The sequence below is a fragment of the Canis aureus genome, chromosome 21 (assembly GCF_053574225.1).
Source record: "Canis aureus isolate CA01 chromosome 21, VMU_Caureus_v.1.0, whole genome shotgun sequence".
Taxonomy (NCBI): Eukaryota; Metazoa; Chordata; class Mammalia; order Carnivora; family Canidae; genus Canis; species Canis aureus.
Window position 1 is genome coordinate 19984485 of NC_135631.1, and position 18856 is coordinate 20003340.

The 18856-nt window shown below is 38.1% G+C and overlaps 1 protein-coding gene and 1 pseudogene across 23 annotated transcripts in view; both read right to left on the bottom strand.

The window, feature by feature from the left end:
• DCDC1 (doublecortin domain containing 1) overlaps positions 1 to 18856 on the bottom strand; it is a 483101-nt gene that overhangs the window by 406014 nt on the left and 58231 nt on the right. The window lies entirely within an intron of this gene.
• LOC144293121 (chromobox protein homolog 1 pseudogene) lies at positions 9605 to 10161 on the bottom strand (annotated as a pseudogene).

Sequence of the window (18856 nt, forward strand, 5' to 3'; positions counted from 1 at the left end):
AAGCAGGCAAGGGGCCTGATGCAGGACTTGACCCCAGGATCCTGGGATCATGACCTGAGCTGAAGGCAGACACTTAACCAGGGAGCCACACAGGCATCCTTCCAATTCTTGATCTTAGTCTAAGTCTTGATCTCAGGGTTGTGAGTTCAAGCCCCACATTGGGCTCCATGTTGGGGGTGGAGCCCACTTGAAAAAATAATTACATAAGGGGCATCTGGTTGGGTCAGTCAGTTAAGCCTCTGCCTTTGGCCCAGGACATGATCCTGAAGTCCAGGAATAGTGCCCTGCATCTGGCTCCCTACTCAGCAGGGAGTCTGCTTCTCCCTCTGCTCCTATCCCCCACCTCACTCGTTTTCTCTCTCTCACACTCACTCTCTCTCAAATAAAAAAAAAAAAATCTAATAGATAAATAAATTAAAACCTTTTTTGAAAAGCATATAATACGTTCCAAATGCAAATTGAAAATACTTTGTTGGGATGCCTGGGTGGCTCAGCAGTTGAGCGTCTGCCTTTTAGCTCAGGGCGTGATCCCAGAGTCCTGGGATCAAGTCCCACACTGGGCTCCCCACAGGGAGCCTGCTTCTCCCTCTGCCTATATCTCTGCCTCTCTCTGTGTCTCTCTGAATAAATAAATAAAAATCTTTAAAAAAAAAAGAAAATGCTTTGTTTTCCATTTTCACTATGGCTATAATATACTATTGCTTTTGTATAACCTAAACTATTGAAGGACGGTGTGCATTACATGATTACACACTAAAAAGAATATCTTTCCATTGCTGTTTCCTCCCTGCCTCCAGTTCTGCCCAATTTTATACCCTTCCAAAATTGTACTTTCCTTTCAGTCTGGAGAACAATTTTCAAACATTGTGACTGATTTGCTTTATCAAGTGATGTATGTTGCATTTAAAAGGTAAATATCTAATTAATTTAATTTTTATAAGATATTATTTGTTTATTTGAGAGAGAGAGCACTAGAGAGAGAGGAAGCACGAGTTGGGGGGAGAGAGAGGGAGAAGCAGGCTCCCTGCTGAGTAGGGAGCCCAATGTGGGGTTCGATCCCAGGACCCCAGGGTGACGACCCAAACTGAATGCAGACACCTAACCGACTAAGCCACCCAGGTGCCCCTCTAGTTGACTAATTTAATTTGACAAATTGACCTTTAATGGATTCCATCAGAAGTTCTCAGTCTTTATTCTACCCCTATACATGACCAGTAATGATCTCATGAGCCACATATTCACAGGATTGTGTGTGTTTCTTGCATATTAGCTGCAATCCAAAGTTTGGGGTAATTCTTCAGAAACAATTTCTGCTCTTTTTCTCAAAATCAGGTATGTGTTTACGATTAAGAATGAAGTTACAAGAATAAGCTTGAAGCCTCTAATTTATAGGGAAATATTCACAATATCAATGCTTTACCTAAATAACAATGTTCTTGCAACATATAGTCCCAAGTGACTATAAATTGTCTTATGGAGCAAATCCATTGACCTCCTGGAGGGTATTATCAGTGCAGGAGTACAATTCCTGAGCAATGACATATGTTCTCACAAGTCAGACACAACACTCCCTTGGAATATCTAAGTTGGAATAGGCCCATGGCTGGGGCTAGTCCTTTCCACGCAATGAAATAAGGTAATAACACTGGTGACTCTAAATGTTACTCTTCCTGCTTTCCTTCCCACTCTTTTGGGTCAGTTTCCTCAGTAATTATTACAAGTAAGTTTACCTACGACTCCTATCCATGGGCTGAAACCTTTACTAAAAATGCTTGTAAGGCAATATTCAAAATATAAGAGAGAAGTTATCAGAAGAAACTGGAGTTCTGTCTGTGACTTTAGACAGAAAGAGGAGTAGAATATACAGACTTTGGCATGGGATCCACTCTTGTTTGCTTGTTTATTAAAGATTATATTTATTTATCCAACAGAGAGGGTGGGGGGCATAAGCAAGGGGAGTAGCAGGCAGACGGAGAGGGAAAAGCAGACTCCTCACCAAGCAGGTAGCCCGATGTGGGGCTCAAATCTCAGGACCCTGGGGAATAGTGACCTGAACCAAAGGCAGATGCTCAACTGACTGAGTCACCCAAGCACCCCAACCCTTGTGTTTTTAAAAATACTTTATTTACACAGTTCACCTCTGACTAGAAAATTCTCCTATTGGTCACTGTATCCCATGTGACTTTGTGTGCAAAGATTATCCTTTTACCACCACCACCACCACCCTCCTTGACAGAAATATTAACAGGAGATAGTTCCTTAGCCAGTCATCTCTGAACACTATTAAGAATCTACAATTGGCTCCAGAGAGCCTCCTCTTTTGGTTTCCTATATTCTTGACCTTTCCATTCTCAATTTCTTCATATTACAAATCTATTATTTAAAAGTTCAGGGCAGCCCCGGTGGCACAGTGGTTTAGCGCCGCCTGCAGCCTGGGGTGTGATCCTGGAGACCCGGGATTAAGATCCTGGAGACACGGAATCAAGTCCCACGTCAGGCTCCCTGCATGGAGCCTGCTTCTCCCTCTGCCTGTGTCTCTGCCTCTCTGTCTGCCTCTCTCTCTGTCTCCGCCTCTGAATAAATAAAAATAAATAAAAAATAAATAAATAAATAAATAATAATAAATAAATAAATAAATAAATAAATAAATAAAAGTTCAGTGAAGCCCTTAGGTACAGATTATATTCTGTAGTTAGTAGTGAAGGTTCAAATACTAGATTATCCTCCTCCAAAGTTATAATTTACCAATTAAACTAAATAAAATGTGAGCTATTTAAAGATCGTCCCATTTACTTCAACTAAAATTTCAATTATTTTAAAAATTATTTCAAATATTTGCTGCCTTTTGGTTTAAAAAAAAAATCAGTCAAGTAAAATTACAGTTTTCTAAGTCTAAGATCCCTCTTTTCACTATACCGAAATATCAATAAAAGTGTTTGTGCAATCCAAATTTTAAGAGTTAAGTGGGTTTAAAAACCAGCATTAGAAAATCAGATACTAGAAATTAGTAATGCATCAGCAACACTTTCATTCTCTCATACTTTCAGGATGAAAGATCCTTGCAGTGTTTAAGCAGTGCCAACCTTCAGGAATCATTTTCTCAGAGTAAATTATCAGTGATATGAATTAGGATCATAATAAATTTCTGTCAAAAGCCCTGAAATGAAGCCTCTACTTGTAAGGTCATTCTTATAATTCACAATTGAAAATATTTAACAGTGTCATCTTGCTATAATATTAAGGTTAATTAAAATACCATTTCCACTCATCTGTACCTGTTAAGCTTGTTAAAATATTATTTTTACAAATTCATATTTGATAATTTCTTACAGCATAGGTTGTAGAGAACCCTTCTGATACTGAAATTTAAAACCAGCATGATGTAAAACCAGACTCTTTGACAAGCAGCTGGGAAGATTTTCCACAAACTCTTTTTAGTTTAATCTGTTTATAATTTATAGTTTAATTTGTTTTTATAGATACTCCCACCCATGAGCATTGAGCATATCTGGTGCAAAGTCCGTAGTTTCTGGAATGGCTGCCATGGAGGTAGTGTGGTTACACAGTCTTAGAGCCTCTGGGTTTGGCTTGCCACTTCCCCAGTCCAGGTGAGAGAGCTCAACAACTTCCCTGGCCAAGTGAGCCAAGTCAACAAGCCATCAGATGCAACAACGTCCTTCTCAAAGATATGTTTTTATGTGTTAACATCCAGAAGTATAAGCCTTGATTTATACTTCCCCACAAACTGTTTTCAAAAGATCTTCTGTAGCAAGGGTCAGCAGCATAGACACCATGGGCTAATTCTGGCCACTACCTGTTTCTGTATGACCTATGGGCTAAAAATAATTTGTACAATTTTAAATGTTAAAAAAATCAAAAGAATAGTGTTTTGTTACATTAAAATTTAGTGCCCATAAATATTTTCTTGGAAAACAGCTATACTCTTCACTTACATACTTTCAGTGGCTGCTTTCACACTACAGTGAGAGGGTCCTTGCACTGTGCTATATGCAAATGCTTCCTCTGAGCCACAAAATTGACTAGGCCCTCAAGCTCTTTTAAAGGAAATCAGGCATTTCCCTAAATTCACTAATTCCTCAGGGCTCTCTCAAGTACTGGGATTTTATTCTCTCATATCACAATCTCAAAGTGTTGAGAGAGGATGGGAAGATGGGAAAGGTTATTACTGAAAATGTTTTGTTTTGTTTTTTAAAGATTTTATTTATTCATGAGAGACACAGAGAGAGAGGCAGAGACACAGGCAGAGGGAGGAGAAGCAGGCTCAATGCAAGGAGCTCTATGTGAGACTTGATCTCAGAAATTCGGGATAGGGCTCTGAGCCAAAGGCAGACGCTCAACCACTGAGCCACCCAGGCATCCCTGTTACTAATGATGTTATTTCAAGATTTCTCCCCAACTCTAAGCAAAGCAACCTGACTCTCAACTGCACCACCTTCCTTCACTCTAGTCATTCTTCGTCATTCATGTATAACTTTTGCCACAAAAATCCTAACTCTGTCTGATGCTTAACTATCCGCATGCTATGCACACACCAAGAATCTTAGTGCTCCTGGAGAAATCACACAAATGAGCAAATCAGCACTAGCATTATTCATAGTCACCAAACTCCAAGGCCTTTCAATACCAGCTAGTCACTTTTATTTCATTTGTTTGGTCAAATCTCTCTTCTACTTACCATAATGAATATCTCAAACCATCTCTGCTCTCTCTCTCTGCCCTCCCCTTCTCTACTTCCCTGTTTATTTTTGGCAGATGGAATGGCCTTACATCAGACAGAAAACTGAAGCCTCATCTTCCTGCTGCCAAAACTACAAGCTACTACTACTATACTACTACTACTACTATATTTCTATATCTGTTCTCTCCTTTTCCCTCTAGTTGTAAGGATCCTTTCTCCTAAGGCCAACATTCCACCTATGCTTTCAATTACGTTTGCTCTCAACTTTTTTTTTTTTTTAAGATTTATTTATTTATTCATGAGAGAGAGAGAGAGAGACAGGAGGAGGGAGAAGCAGGCTTCATGCCGGGAGCCCGATGTGGGACTCGATCCCGGGACTCCAGGATCGCAACCTGGACCAAAGGCAGGCGCTAAACCGCTGAGCCACCCAGGGATCCCCCTGCTCTCAACTTTTAAAGCAGTATATATTATCTATCATTTCTTCTCTTTCATATATATTCAACTATTCCTTCTCAGTGAGATTTTCCCTACCAGCACTTAAGCATGCTCGTCTGTCATATCTTAGAAATTAAATTAATTTTTTAAAAAAAGAATGTGTAATTCTAGAAAAGGGAATTTCCAAATAAAACTACTTGTTTTTGCTACCAGAGCACTAACCTTATACTGACCTTAAGAAATAAAATCTCTTCACATTTGTAGTAATTCTCTTCATGGCCTACCCAATATTCATTCTTTGCCTCAACCTTGCTGTGTTGATTTTGGTTAGAGGTTCACTTTTACCTCTTTGGACTAAAAGACTACAGTTATCCTAATTGATCTAGGTCAGTCATGGTGGTCCCATGCTTCTCATCAGTTTGGGGTAGACACATAATCTAGCTCTGCCAATGAGACAAAGGATTTTGGAAAAGGCTTCATCATTCATAGGGAAGAAATAGTCCTTTTCTGCCACTAGCCAAAATTTAGCTGGCTATGCAGCAGCGATCCTGTTACCAACATATGAAAGAACATAAAATCCAGAAAATTAAAAATAACATAACTAGGGGGTGCCTGGCTGGCTCAGTCGGGGGAGCATGTGACTCTTGATCTCAGGGTTATGAGTTCGAGTTCCATGTTGGGTGTAGAGATTATTTAAATAACTAAAACTTAAAAAAATGTAACTGGTCCTATCATACTATGCTTAAAACTGTCCTACTTCTGAATTTCTTGCTTCCTTTTTGCATAAGTCTGTTTAAATCAGCATTCTCTAATATTTGCAGCTAATGTCATCCTAACTAACAGAAAAAAATTGCTGGGCAGGGGGCAGGAACACTGGTTTTAACTAACTCAATAAGTAACACTGTTTCAATTCAATGAGTATTTGTACAGCAAATAGATTACAACAGTATTCACTACACAAACCTAAGAAGCAAATCATTTAATTAAGAACCTAGAGAAGAATTTTAAAAGAAATTTAGGAAGCTGAAAACTGAAAATTAATGGATAATTATGGAATTAATTCATTGGATTACGAAAAATATTCCACCTTTGGCAATTGTACTTGTTGGGTAGAAGAGAGTACAAGTTATCATGAATATTTTGAGAAAGCGCATCTACTTTTTTACAAATGTTTTTTGCTAACTCAAAGACTATTAAATACATTGTGAATTTCCAAAGAATTAAAATGTAATAAAATGTACTGAGCATAATTCTCTGCTAAGACCAACATTTTATAATGACAATAAAAACTACGATCACTATTTCAACCTGAAGATGCCAGGGGATTGGGATGAATTTGTTCCCTCTTATTAAGCAGCTTAAAGGTACTTTTCTGAATAAATCCTGGAAATAAATTTACTGGCCTGTTATTTGTCTTTTTCTCATAAAAGTGGGTGATAGAATGCATGCCAGATCTAGTTATTTGCTCTCACTAATAATGAACATCACTATGATTTGTAAAAGCAATTATTTCTGGTGAATTTGAAATGTAGGTGTTCTGGCATTTTATTATTAAAATGTGAATGAGAAGTAGATAACCAGATGAGATTTTTCCAAGTAATCTATTAATACATACTTAGATATTCTATCCTTAATTGAGCTCTTAAAATAATTAAATAGCCCAGGTTACTTTAAAATGTTTATAATGCTAATCATACTGTTATTTGCTTTTTAAAACTATTATTCTGATGTACAATACATGAAATAAGCTGTACCTATTTTAAGTGTACAGTTTAATGAAGGTAGAAAAAAATTTATCTGTGTAACCATCACTACAATCAAGATACAGAATATATCCTTTCCTTTGCACAATTCCTCATGTTCCTGCAATCACAGTTCAGTACTTGGCCACAGGAAACCAATGATTCCTGTCTGTCACGAGAGCAGTTTTGTCTGTTTGGCAATTTCACCTAAATGGAATCATATAGCAAGTATTATTTTGTACCTAGCTTCTTTCATTTACCACAATATCTGTTCCATTTTATTGCTGGTATGGATATGGCACAATGTGTTTATCCACTCGTTTTTTAAGGATTATAAATCTATAGTCTTATTAAGTCCAAAACTAACAATATGGTGTTAAGTTTACATTTAAATAAAGTTTTCACAGGAACCTAACACGTGCCTAAAAAGATTTTATGGTGGAGTTCAATTTGTTTTGGGTTTTTAAATTTTTTTTTTTTTTTAATTTATGATAGTCACACAGAGAGAGAGAGAGAGAGAGAGGCAGAGACACAGGCAGAGGGAGGAGCAGGCTCCATGCACCGGGAGCCCGATGTGGGATTCGATCCTGGGTCTCCAGGATCGCACCCTGGGCCAAAGACAGGCGCTAAACCGCTGCGCCACCTAGGGATCCCCTGTTTTGGGTTTTTAAAAAGATTTTATTTATTTATTCATGAGAGACACAGAGACAGAGACAGAGAGAGAGGCAGAGACACAGGCAGTGGGAGAAGCAGGCTTCCTGCTAGGAGCCTGATGTGGGACTTGATCCCAGATTCCAGGATCAGACCCTGAGCCCAAGGCAGACGCTCAACTGCTGAGCCACTCAGTGTCCCCACAGTGGAGTTCTAGATGGACCTAGATGATGTCAAGAATAGATGGATCTTATGATTCAAAACAGCATTTTGGGTAACAGTTAATTCTCAGGATTAAAAAAAATTGTTTTGTGTTTTAAAGTGAACCACTGCCCCAGTATGAAAGTTTAATCTCCTAAAACCAGGGCTTTTGAAATCATTCAACTCTGGAAGTGATCCAATGAACTTGTACTGTCAGTGACTGAACCCTGCCACCAATGATTTCAGAGTTCAAAGTTCAAATCACAGGCTTCAAGAGTTTTCCACCCTAAGAGCAGAGTTCCTACTCTTTCCCTACTTTCCCATCTTCTATACAACGCTTTTTCCCTCTCCAAATACCCCAGCCAGTGGCTTGGGGTGACAAGCTGATGTTTAAAACTTCATTGCTTGGAAAAAGGTCTTTTTTTTTATCAATTTAAGGAATTAGCACCTCTAAGACAGAACCATCTGCTTATATATATGCTCCAATAAGAATCTCCTTCTTGGGATCCCTGGGTGGTGCAGCGGTTTAGCGGCTGCCTTTGGCCCAGGGCGTGATCCTGAAGACCCAGGATCGAATCCCACGTCGGGCTCCTGGTGTATGGAGCCTGCTTCTCCCTCTGCCTGTGTCTCTGCCTCTCTCTCTCTCTCTCTCTGTGTGACTATCATAAATAAATAAAAATTTAAAAAAAAATCTCCTTCTTCAACCAGTTTCTATCCCCAAAATGGCAACTTTGGTAACTTATTAACTGGCTTAGTTCTTTGTTGGGAACAACATTAAGCTCAGGCAGGGGACACTTGGGCTTATAAATTTCAGGCATTCACAGCTTTTAAACAGTCTTTCACAGTCCTCATTTAGCTTGCCAATGACTTTTTTGAAAAGATAAAATATTCTGGACACAGAACCAAATCTTCAATAGTTTACTCTTTCCATTGTTTCACCATTTCCCCAATTAGGCACCAAATTTTAACAAGAATGATCCTACCCATCTCTATTCCCTCCCACCCCCATCCTTCCCACTCCCAAATAATACACCAGTAGTAGCCAAAAACTACACACATGCTACACTGTAAAAATGCAAAGTTAACACTATTGGAAAGAAGGCTCTGGGTTGTGCAGATGTGCTTTGAAAATCTACTGTATCTCCTGTTCTCCCACACACCCATCTGTAAATTTTGTCTTTCATGGAAGGCCCTTTGCCTTTCTCCGCAAAGTACAGAATGGGCTGTCTTGCAACACTTCTCTTTCTTCCCCTTCAATGGGATGGGTGTGCAAACTACACAGCATGGAAACGCTTTAAAGCACTTGGGCTGCTGTAGAGCCCAGAAATGGTACTGACTCTTCAAAAGACATCTTAAACCACCTCTGTGGTGTCAAGACAAGTAGAACTCCTTCTCTCCCCACGTGAAACCCACAGTCAGGGCAGCCCAGGTGGCTGAGCTTTTTAGCGCCACCTTCAGCCTAGGTCATTATCCTGGAGCCCCGGGATCGAGTCCCACGTCAGGCTCCCTGCATGGAGCCTGCTTCTCCCTCTGCCTGTGTCTCTGCCTCTCTCTCTCTCTCTCTCTCCCTCTCTGTCTCTCATGAATAAATAAATAAATAAATGAAAGAAAGAAAGAAAGAAAGAAAGAAAGAAGGAAGAAGAAAGGAAAAAAGAAAGAGAAAGAAGAAAGAAAAGAAAGAAAGAAAGAAAGAAAGAAAGAAAGAAAGAAAGAAAGAAAGAAAGAAAGAAAGAAGAAGAAGAAGAAGAAGAAAGGAAGGAAGGAAGGAAGGAAGGAAGGAAGGAAGGAAGGAAGGAAAGAAAGAAAGAAAGAAAGAAAGAAAGAAAGAAAGAAAGAAAGAAAGAAAGAAAGAAAGAAAGAAAGAGACCAACCACAGTCAGATGTGACAGGAGAGTAAATTCTTGTCATCTTTTTTGTCATCATCCTCCAAGGGGTAACAATACCATGTTAGTGTTTCCTCATAGAAGTACATGACCACCTGTGGGCACTTGACATTGGCTTCCGTGTCAAGGACTAGGTCAGGCTCATCAGAGTTTTTCCATTTCATCAGGGACATGAGTTATCCACTGGAATCTATAGTATCAATAATCCTCTCTGGCTTCAAACCCCAGGCAAAGCCTCTGGCTTTTCTGATTCTTCTTCTGCTTTGGTTTGCTCTCCATTCCCCTATCTTCAGAACCAGATTCAGCTTTGTGCTTACCTCACTGATTATCTGTCTCATGTGCTGTTTTCTGTGATGAGATCAGGGCAATCCAGGTTCTCTTCGGACTCCCACATGTTAACCTCACCTCAGAACCCCTTCCACTGCAGGAGGTATTCCACTTTGCCCTTTACCATTTGACGGTCAAGCAGTTTTTCCACCCCGTATCCAAACAAAAAACAAAAGAGCACCTCATCTAGCATCTCCTCCACTTTCTTCTTGTTTTGGGTCATCCCCCTAGTGCCCACCAGCTTTCTAGTCTAAACGGTGACACTCCTCAGAGCAGTACCCAAGAGCCAGAGAGGAATCAGAGCCTTGCTACTGGCGCATTGATTCTAGTGGTCAGGGAGAGTGGTACCCAGAAAAGCAACAAGCCTGTGGCTACAAGTCAAGGCCCTCACTGAAGCAGCATACCACAGGCCCTGGCCAGCTGCCCTGAACTCAGTTAACAAGAGTATCCACTCACTTGTTGATGGGACTTTTCAGTAGTTTCTAGTCAGGCCTATTATGAATAAAGCCACTCTGAACATTCACCCAGAAGTCTTTGTGTTAACATATATTATTTCTCTTGGGTAAATACCCAGAAAGGGGATTGCTAGATTGTGTGGTAAATGTATATTTAACTTTATAAGAACTGCCAAAGTAAAAAAAAAAAAAAAAAAAAAAAAAGAACTGCCAAAGTAGTTTGCAAAGTAGCTGTATCATTTTGCATTCTCGTCTGCTATTAGGTGAGACTTCCAGTTATTCCAGATATTCACCAACACTTAGTATTGCCAGTCTTTTTAATTTTGGCCATTCTGATGTGTGCATAGTGGTAACTAAGTATAGTTTTAATTTGCATTTCCTTGATGACTAATGTTGAATGTCTTTTCAAGTTCTTAAGGTTGATGTCTATTTTCTTTTTAGTAAAGTGTCTATTTTTTATTGTGTTGTCTTCTGTTATCAGAGATCTTGATATAATATGAACACAAGTTTGTTTGTTTGTTTTTGTCAGGTATGTGCTTTCTGAATATTTTCTCCTAATCTGTGGCTAGACTTTTCATTTTATTAATTTTGTCTTTTGAAGAGCATATTTGTTTTTTTTTGTTTGTTTGGATAAGGTACATTTCATCTTTCTTTAAAATTTTTTAGTTCATATTTTTTAAGCCATCTAAGAAATCTGTGCCTACCCCAAAATTGTAAGGATTTTCTCCTAGCACTGATAAGATTTAATTTTTACATTTAGATCTCTGATAAACTTCAAATGAAATTGTGTGATGGTATGAGGTAGGGATCAAGATAATTTTTAGCACAGATATCTAATTTTCAGCAATATTTGTCAAAATGACTATCATTTCCCCATTGGACTTCAAGAATAACTTGCCCCAATATGTGTGGGTCTATTTCCAAACTCCTTATATTTCCTTCCATTGCTCTTCCTTTTTAAAAAATATTTTATTTATTTATTCATGGGAGATAGAGAGAGATAGAGAGGCAGAGACACAGGCAGAGGTAGAAGCAGGCTCCATGCAGGGAGCCCGATGTGGGACTCAATCCTGGGTCTCCAGGGTCACACCCTGGGCCAAAAGCAGCGCTAAACCACTGAGCCACCCGGGCTGCCCTCCATTGCTCTTTCTGTGTATCCTCATGCCAGTACCATTATATCTTGATTACTTTATACTAAATGCTAAAGTCAGGTAGTGCAAGTCCTCCAAATTTGGCTATTTGAATTTCTTTGCATTTCCTGACCTTTCATTGAGCTTCCTGGACTTACAGGTTAACATTTTTCAGGAACTCAGAAAAACTTCTGGCCATCATTTCTTCAAATATATTCTCCCTCTCCTCAAACTTTCTAGGGCTCCAATTGTATATCTATGAGACTGCTTGATATTAACTCACATGTTACTGACACTCTGTCCTTTTCTCAGCCTTTCTTTTTTGCTTCTCTATACTTCAATTTGGATAGTTTTTATTGCCCTGTCTTAAAATTCACTAGTATTTTGTTCTCTAATGACTAATCTGCTATTAAACCTATCTGGTGTTTTGTTTATTTTTCCATTTAAGATACTGTATTTTTTAGATCTAGAACTTCCATTGGTTCTATTTTTAGTTTCCATTTCTCTTCATATAATATTCATGTTTTTCTTTAATTCCTTTCATATTTATAATAGCTTTTGAAACGTCTTTTAGCGGGGTTCCTGTGTGGCTTAGTTGGCTGAGCATCTGCCTTCTGCTCAGGTCATGGTCCCTAGGTCCTGGCGTCCTAGGGTCAAGCCCTGGGTTGGGCTCCTTGCTTAGCGAGGAGTCTGCTTCTCCCTCTCCCTTTGCCCCTCTTCTCTGCTCTTGTGCACATGTGCTCTCTCTCAAATAAATAAATAAAATCTTTCTTAAAAAATATTTCTACTGTTAACTATGGCAGGGAGGAGGGTGTCCTGTTTCTACTGATTTACTTTTCTCCTGGATAATGATTACCTTTTTTGAGATCTTTGTGAATTTCCCATGTTCGACAAAATCTCTTCCCTCTAATGGGTCAAAACACAAACGTATCCCTACCCTGGGCATACTTCCATAGTTATTTCCTTTTCACATTTCTATTAGTTGTTATTTCCTTGGTAGTTAGTTGTTTCTGCCAAGCCTTCGTGGAATTCACCCTGTGCATGAATAACTTACAATTTAGCCAAGAATACAAGGGAACCCCAAGCAAATTTTGGGAACTATTATCTAAATAGTTTCTTCATTTATGGCATTTCATGGAAAATTCCAGACATTTCCATCTCCTAGAACTTTGGTGTCTTTCTCCTCAACTTGTAGAGACACCTATGTTTTTTTGGATTTTCTCTCCCTATACCACAGTCCAAAAATTGCCTCTAGGTATAAAGATGGGATACATTGTAGGATTAACCTCAACTTTTCTTCTCTTAAAACATTATCTAATATTAAAAATAATTGTTTCATAAATTTTGTCCAATTCTAGTTGTTTAAAATAGGATGGCTAGTCTGATACTAGTTATTCTGTTATGGCTATATACAGATCTCTTGTTTTTTCACGGTTATGGTAACTCATTTTTAAAAAGTGAGAACATATAGGAATTAAAATGTAATAAAAAGTGTATTTGTGGCACTTTCCCATAATGAAGAAAACATGTTTAAGTAGGAAAATGGATTCTAATCCTAGCTATTCCAGTTGATCTATTTTGCATAGGGCAGCTAACTTCTCTAAGTCACAATTTTCTACGTTGCTTAATTAGATGATTTCATAAATTCTGTGATCTTAATGTTAAGGATTATCTGCCCTTAAGGATCATTTGTAAATAAATCCAAAAACCAAAAATTCTCATTTGCTTTTATTACAACTGAGGAAACACATTCCTGCCCGGCCTTCCTCTTAGGTTTTTATTCAGGAAAAAAAATTCTGACTACCAATTACTTATGGCATTCCAAAATAATCCAATTCTATAATCCTAAAATTGACAATAAATAGAAGACATTTGGCTATTCATGGTCCCTTGAAAATAAACTACAGTATCAAATTCCATATTTTAAAAAAAATCTGCTTTCATATTTTTAAATCTGATATTAATCCCCGGTATGAACACTAGACTAATTTTTAAAACAATAATAGTATCAATGGGCTTTTCCTCACCTATCATAAAAAATTCTTTAAAGAACTTCTAACATACTAATTATGCATGACATTCCCCTGTTGAAATCCATGGTGAGCATCCTGAATCAAATTTTGTTACTTCAGGTACTCTCTTTTGAATCTTTTAAAATGTTCTCTAAATTCTTTAACCCAAACTATTGGAAAAAATCTCTACTATTACAGTTACTGATTTGTGTGTGAACATTACGTAATAATACTGTATTTTTTAAAGTTTTTATTTATTTATTCATGAGAGGCACAGAGAGAGAGAGGCAGCGACATAGGCAGAGGGAGAAGCAGGCTTCTCAAAGGGGCTCCAGGATCATGCCCTGAGCCAAAGGCAGACACTCAACCGCTGAGCCACCCAGGCATCCCCATAGTAATGCTATTATGCTATATTTTTTATTGAATTGTAGGTTTCTTAAACTTATTTTCTTTTTTATGATTTTATTTATTTGACACAGAGAGAGAGAGAGCACAAGCAGGGAGAGCAGCAGGCAGAGGGAGAGGGAGAAGAGGCTCCCTGCTGAGCAAGGAGCCCAATGCAGTGCTCAATCCCAGGACCCTGGGATTATGACTGGAGCCAAAGGCAGATGCTTAACCAATTGAGCCACCCAGGTTCCCTTAAAATTGAACATTTTCTTGAAGTCTTTTCTTGTTTAGGCTTACTGAGTTATTTTTCCCAATTAACAAATGTGAGCATGGGTAGCCCAGGCGGCTCAGTGGTTTAGTGCCACCGTCAGCCCAGGGAGACCCACGAACGAGTCCCACGTCGGGCTTCCTGCATGGAGCCTGCTTCTCTGCCTCTCTCTGTGTGTCTCTCATGAATAAATAAATAAAATCTTAAAAAAAAAATGTGAACATCATAAAAGTCTGGGTTTCCCTCTAATTTAAGGGCATCCATAATTTATTTATACACTGACAGTCACATATAAGATATTCTTTCAATCTTTATGTGGTTTTTTAGTAGTAACAGGGAAAAACCACTATAATGGAATATTAAATATTAAATACAAATATTACATACATACAAATATTAAAGGAATGTTTATTTCTTCTAAGTCAGAGTTGCCACATGGACTACTCCCTGCTAACTTGTAGAATTTTTCCTCTTCCTGATTTCTTAACTCCATGCACTAGTTCAGAGTGGTCTAATTTCCCATAACTCATTTTCTATGTCATATAACTTATTTTCCTTCTCTCATACTATATGAGAAATATGCTAAACAAACAAGTAATCTATGAAGATTTCCATTATCAGTAAATTTGAAGTTTTAGAATACCAGAACAAGAGTTCTTAAACTTAGTAGGGCTAAAAATCATCTGGACACATTTGTTGAAATTCAGATTCCCAAGGCCAACACTCGGGAAATTCTTAATTCAATAGGCTTGGAGTGCGGGCCCAACAGTTTGAATTTTTAACACACAGTTCAGATAATTTTGATGCAGGTGTCCTATGAACCATACTTTGAGAAACACTGCAGACCCTTTGTCTGTAATAAGTATCTTATGTTTCCAGGTGACAAAAAAAGGTATTCTGTTCTCACTCAAGTAGATTGAAACTATGTTTTCCAAATAGAATGTACAAACCCCATCGCAATGGGCAAAACAATCCATTAGGGTAAGACGATATTAGAACTATCTTTTCATCTAAAAAAATCAGCTTTTTTAAAAAAAAAATCTTATTTATTTATTCATGAGAGAGACACACACAGAGAGAGAGAGAGAGAGAGAGAGAGAGAGAGAGAGGCAGAGACACAGGCAGAGAGAGAAGCAGGCTCCAAGCAGGGATCCTGATGTGGGACTCAATCCTGGGTCTCCAGGATCATGCCCTGGGCTGAAGGCGGCACTAAACTGCTGAGCCACCCAGGCTGCCCTCAGCTTTATCAATGTTAAATAAAAGACCGATACTTGGCATTTTAAAAAAGAGAGAGAATATAGGACGCCTGAGTGGCTCAGCAGTTGAGCATCTGCCTTCAGCTAAGGGAGTATCCCAAAGCTCTGGGATCAAGTCCCACATCAGGCTCCCTGCATGGAGCCTGCTTCTCCCTCTGCCTGTGTCCCTGCCTCTCTCTCTGTGTCTCTCAGGAATAAATAAATAAAATCTTTAAAAAGAGACAGAGAAAAAAAATTAAAAGAGACAGAGAGAGAATCAGAAAAGGAATTCCAGTAACAAAAATTCTGTGAGACAGAGGAAAAATAAGTTAAGAAGTAATTAATTCAGCAGACCAGAAACTTCAAAACTGAAGGTAGCAGAAGTAAACTTGCTTTCTAGTACAAAATTCCAGAAAAGCTCAGAAATTTGAGCCATCAGATACCTCTAAAAAGTAGGTTGAAAATAAGCTCACTATTTCTATAAAAAGGAGTTAAACCTCCAAACACCAAGTATCCAGGCAACTATACGTCTGTCACCAGAAGAAAAGACAGGAGATTTGGTCTCTGGAGAAGCTAAACCACAGCTCTGAAATCAGAGGCACCAGGCAGAGCTGAGAATGAGGGCAGCTTACTGAAAATAGGGGAATTAAATGAAAATCTACATACTGAAAGTGCAACTCCTAGTCCCCTTCTCCACTTGACTATGAGATTGCTCAGATTGGCAGATTCTAGCTGGAGAAACTGATCAGCCCCAGAGTAAAGACATACAAACACACAATTAGCCACACCTCTCAACCTAAAGAAAAGCCTAGACAAAACACTCGCCAATGCAACCCATGCCTCAGTAAGACACCCCTATGCTCAAGAGCTTTTCAATAGGTGTTGAGTTCTTCACTTTTAAATATTGATGGAAGACTAACCCATCTTTAAGAAATCTGTGAAACATGAAGGACAGAAAACAAAAACAACAAACAAAACAAATACAGGAAACAGAGATAGTGCAGGAAGCAGAAGCAAAAATATTCATTGGGTTAGAGGGTAAAGATAAGGAAATCACGCAAATAAGAAAATTAGAAGTTCAGTTCTAATCCAAAATATATAAATAGGAGTTCCATAAAACCAGAACAGAAAAAGAAAAGAAAAAAGATGCTGTCAAAGAAATAATTCAACAAAATTTCAGAAGAAAGAGGGTAAGACTTGACTTCAGACTGAAAAGACATCTGAATGAGTACCTAGCACATCTTGGAAATACTTGAACACTGGGAACCAAGAGATAATTCTAAATGTTTTCAGAGGGAAAAATTAAAAGCAGGTCACCTACAAAGGATGAGGAATCAGTATGGTATTAGACTTCTCAATAGCAACACTGGGAACAAGAAGCAATGGAGCAATACCTTGAGCATTTGGAGGAAAGAATGATTTCCCAAGATCTTAAAAAAATTATATCCTATGTTCTCTTTCTTAGAAAGCAACTGAATATGTGTCCAATAGACTAAATGAAGACAAAGGAAGATTAGAGAAGTAGGAGAGAGGGATCCCACAGAGGATAGAGGGAAAGAATCCGCAGGTTGAGGGTGAAGGGACATCCGAGGATATAGGTTATGGAGAACAATCAATTCAAATTGGACTGAGAGGACAGGGCACTTTTTCATTGTTTCATTTCTTCATTATCTTTTTCATTGTTCTCTTCACCATTACAATCTAGTGCCATTTGTGATAGTACATGGAAAACCAAGCAAAAAAACACCAAATGGGTAAGATATAACTATTAACTGCTAAGAAAAAAATAAGTATTTCTCATGAAGAATGGTATCCTAAATAATAAAATAATTGATACAGTTAACACTACTTCTCTGACAAGGAATCTAAGAGATAATTAATAGAAAATAAAACTTAACCACCATCACAATGTTAACATTAAAAAGTTACATCTCTGGAGCAGACATTTTTCATTTTCCATTAACTTTGCATCTTGTGCCCAGAAATTTTTCTTTTTACGTTTTCAACCCCTGGATACATATGTTTAGCCTATGCCCCACAGTTGCAGGTGCTGTGTGATTATTAAACCATACCAAGTAATTCTAAAGCCATCTGCTTTAGAATTTAGTTTCAAAGAGATGGGCCATAGTTGGGATAGCTTGAGTTTAGTGAAGAAATATATCACTTTGGCTTTCACTTCAAAGCTCTTAATTAATTAACTTTCTAAAATAAGTATATGGATTTCCTTCTGGTTTTGCACTCTTTTAAGAAAAATAAGCCATTTTCCTATGGCTCTATTCTGAGCTCAGAGAAGACTTTTATGCCTTAATTAACTTATTATAACACCATCTTCAATAATTTTCTCTTTATCCCACTGCAATAGCCTTCACCAAATTAGGAGTCTCGTACATCCTATTTTAATACTTCAGGGATCCCTGGGTGGCGCAGCGGTTTGGCGCCTGCCTTTGGCCCAGGGCGCGATCCTGGAGACCCGGGATCGAATCCCACGTCGGGCTCCCGGTGCATGGAGCCTGCTTCTCCCTCTGCCTGTGTCTCTGTGCCTCTCTCTCTCTCTGTGACTATCATAAATAAATAAAAATTAAAAAAAAATACTTCATAATAACCTAAAAATAGCTTCTAATCCCTGAATAATATTTTATCATAAAAAAGAAAATAATTTGTGTTTCTCCTGGGACCACACCATTTTTTTATTCCTGTTATTGACTTGGTAGTTAATTTATAAATATGGTATTATCTTGTGATTACCAACTAAACTCAAACTTAAAATTTTATTTACAAAATAATTAGCTGGTCTTACTTTTTCCCTTCAAAAAATTCTATTGAGGGCAGCCTGGGTGGCTCAGCAGTTTAAGCGCCTGCCTTTGGCCCAGGGCATGATCCTGGAGACCCGGGATCGAGTCCCACATTGGGCTCCCTGCATGGAGCCTGCTTCTCCCTCTGTCTGTGTCTCTGCCTCTCTCTCTCTCTCTCATGAATAAATAAATAAAATATTTTAAAAAATTCTATTGATACTCAAGGCCCTAATTCTCTTGCCTTTTATCCTTTACCTAGTTCTTATAAATGATATTTGTTTATTTAATATTTTTTATTTGAAGTATAGTTGGCATACAGTGTTAGTTTCAGGTAGGTGTACAACACAGTGATTTTGACGGTTCTATGAATTATGTAGTGCTCACCAATATAAGTGTAGTTTTCATCTGTTATCACACAAAGTTATTATTATTGATGCTGTATTAAAAGTGATATTTAATCAAATATTTACAAAATGCTTATTACTGAATCATGTCCTGAATTTTATAAATCATGAAAAGTCATTAAATTTTATAAATTGTAAGGAAAAAAATAAGCTAAAGAACTGCTTGATCATCGAGTTTTAAATAAATTGCTCTCTAGAGTCAAAAAAGTAAAATAGCAGTGACATTTTTACTTAT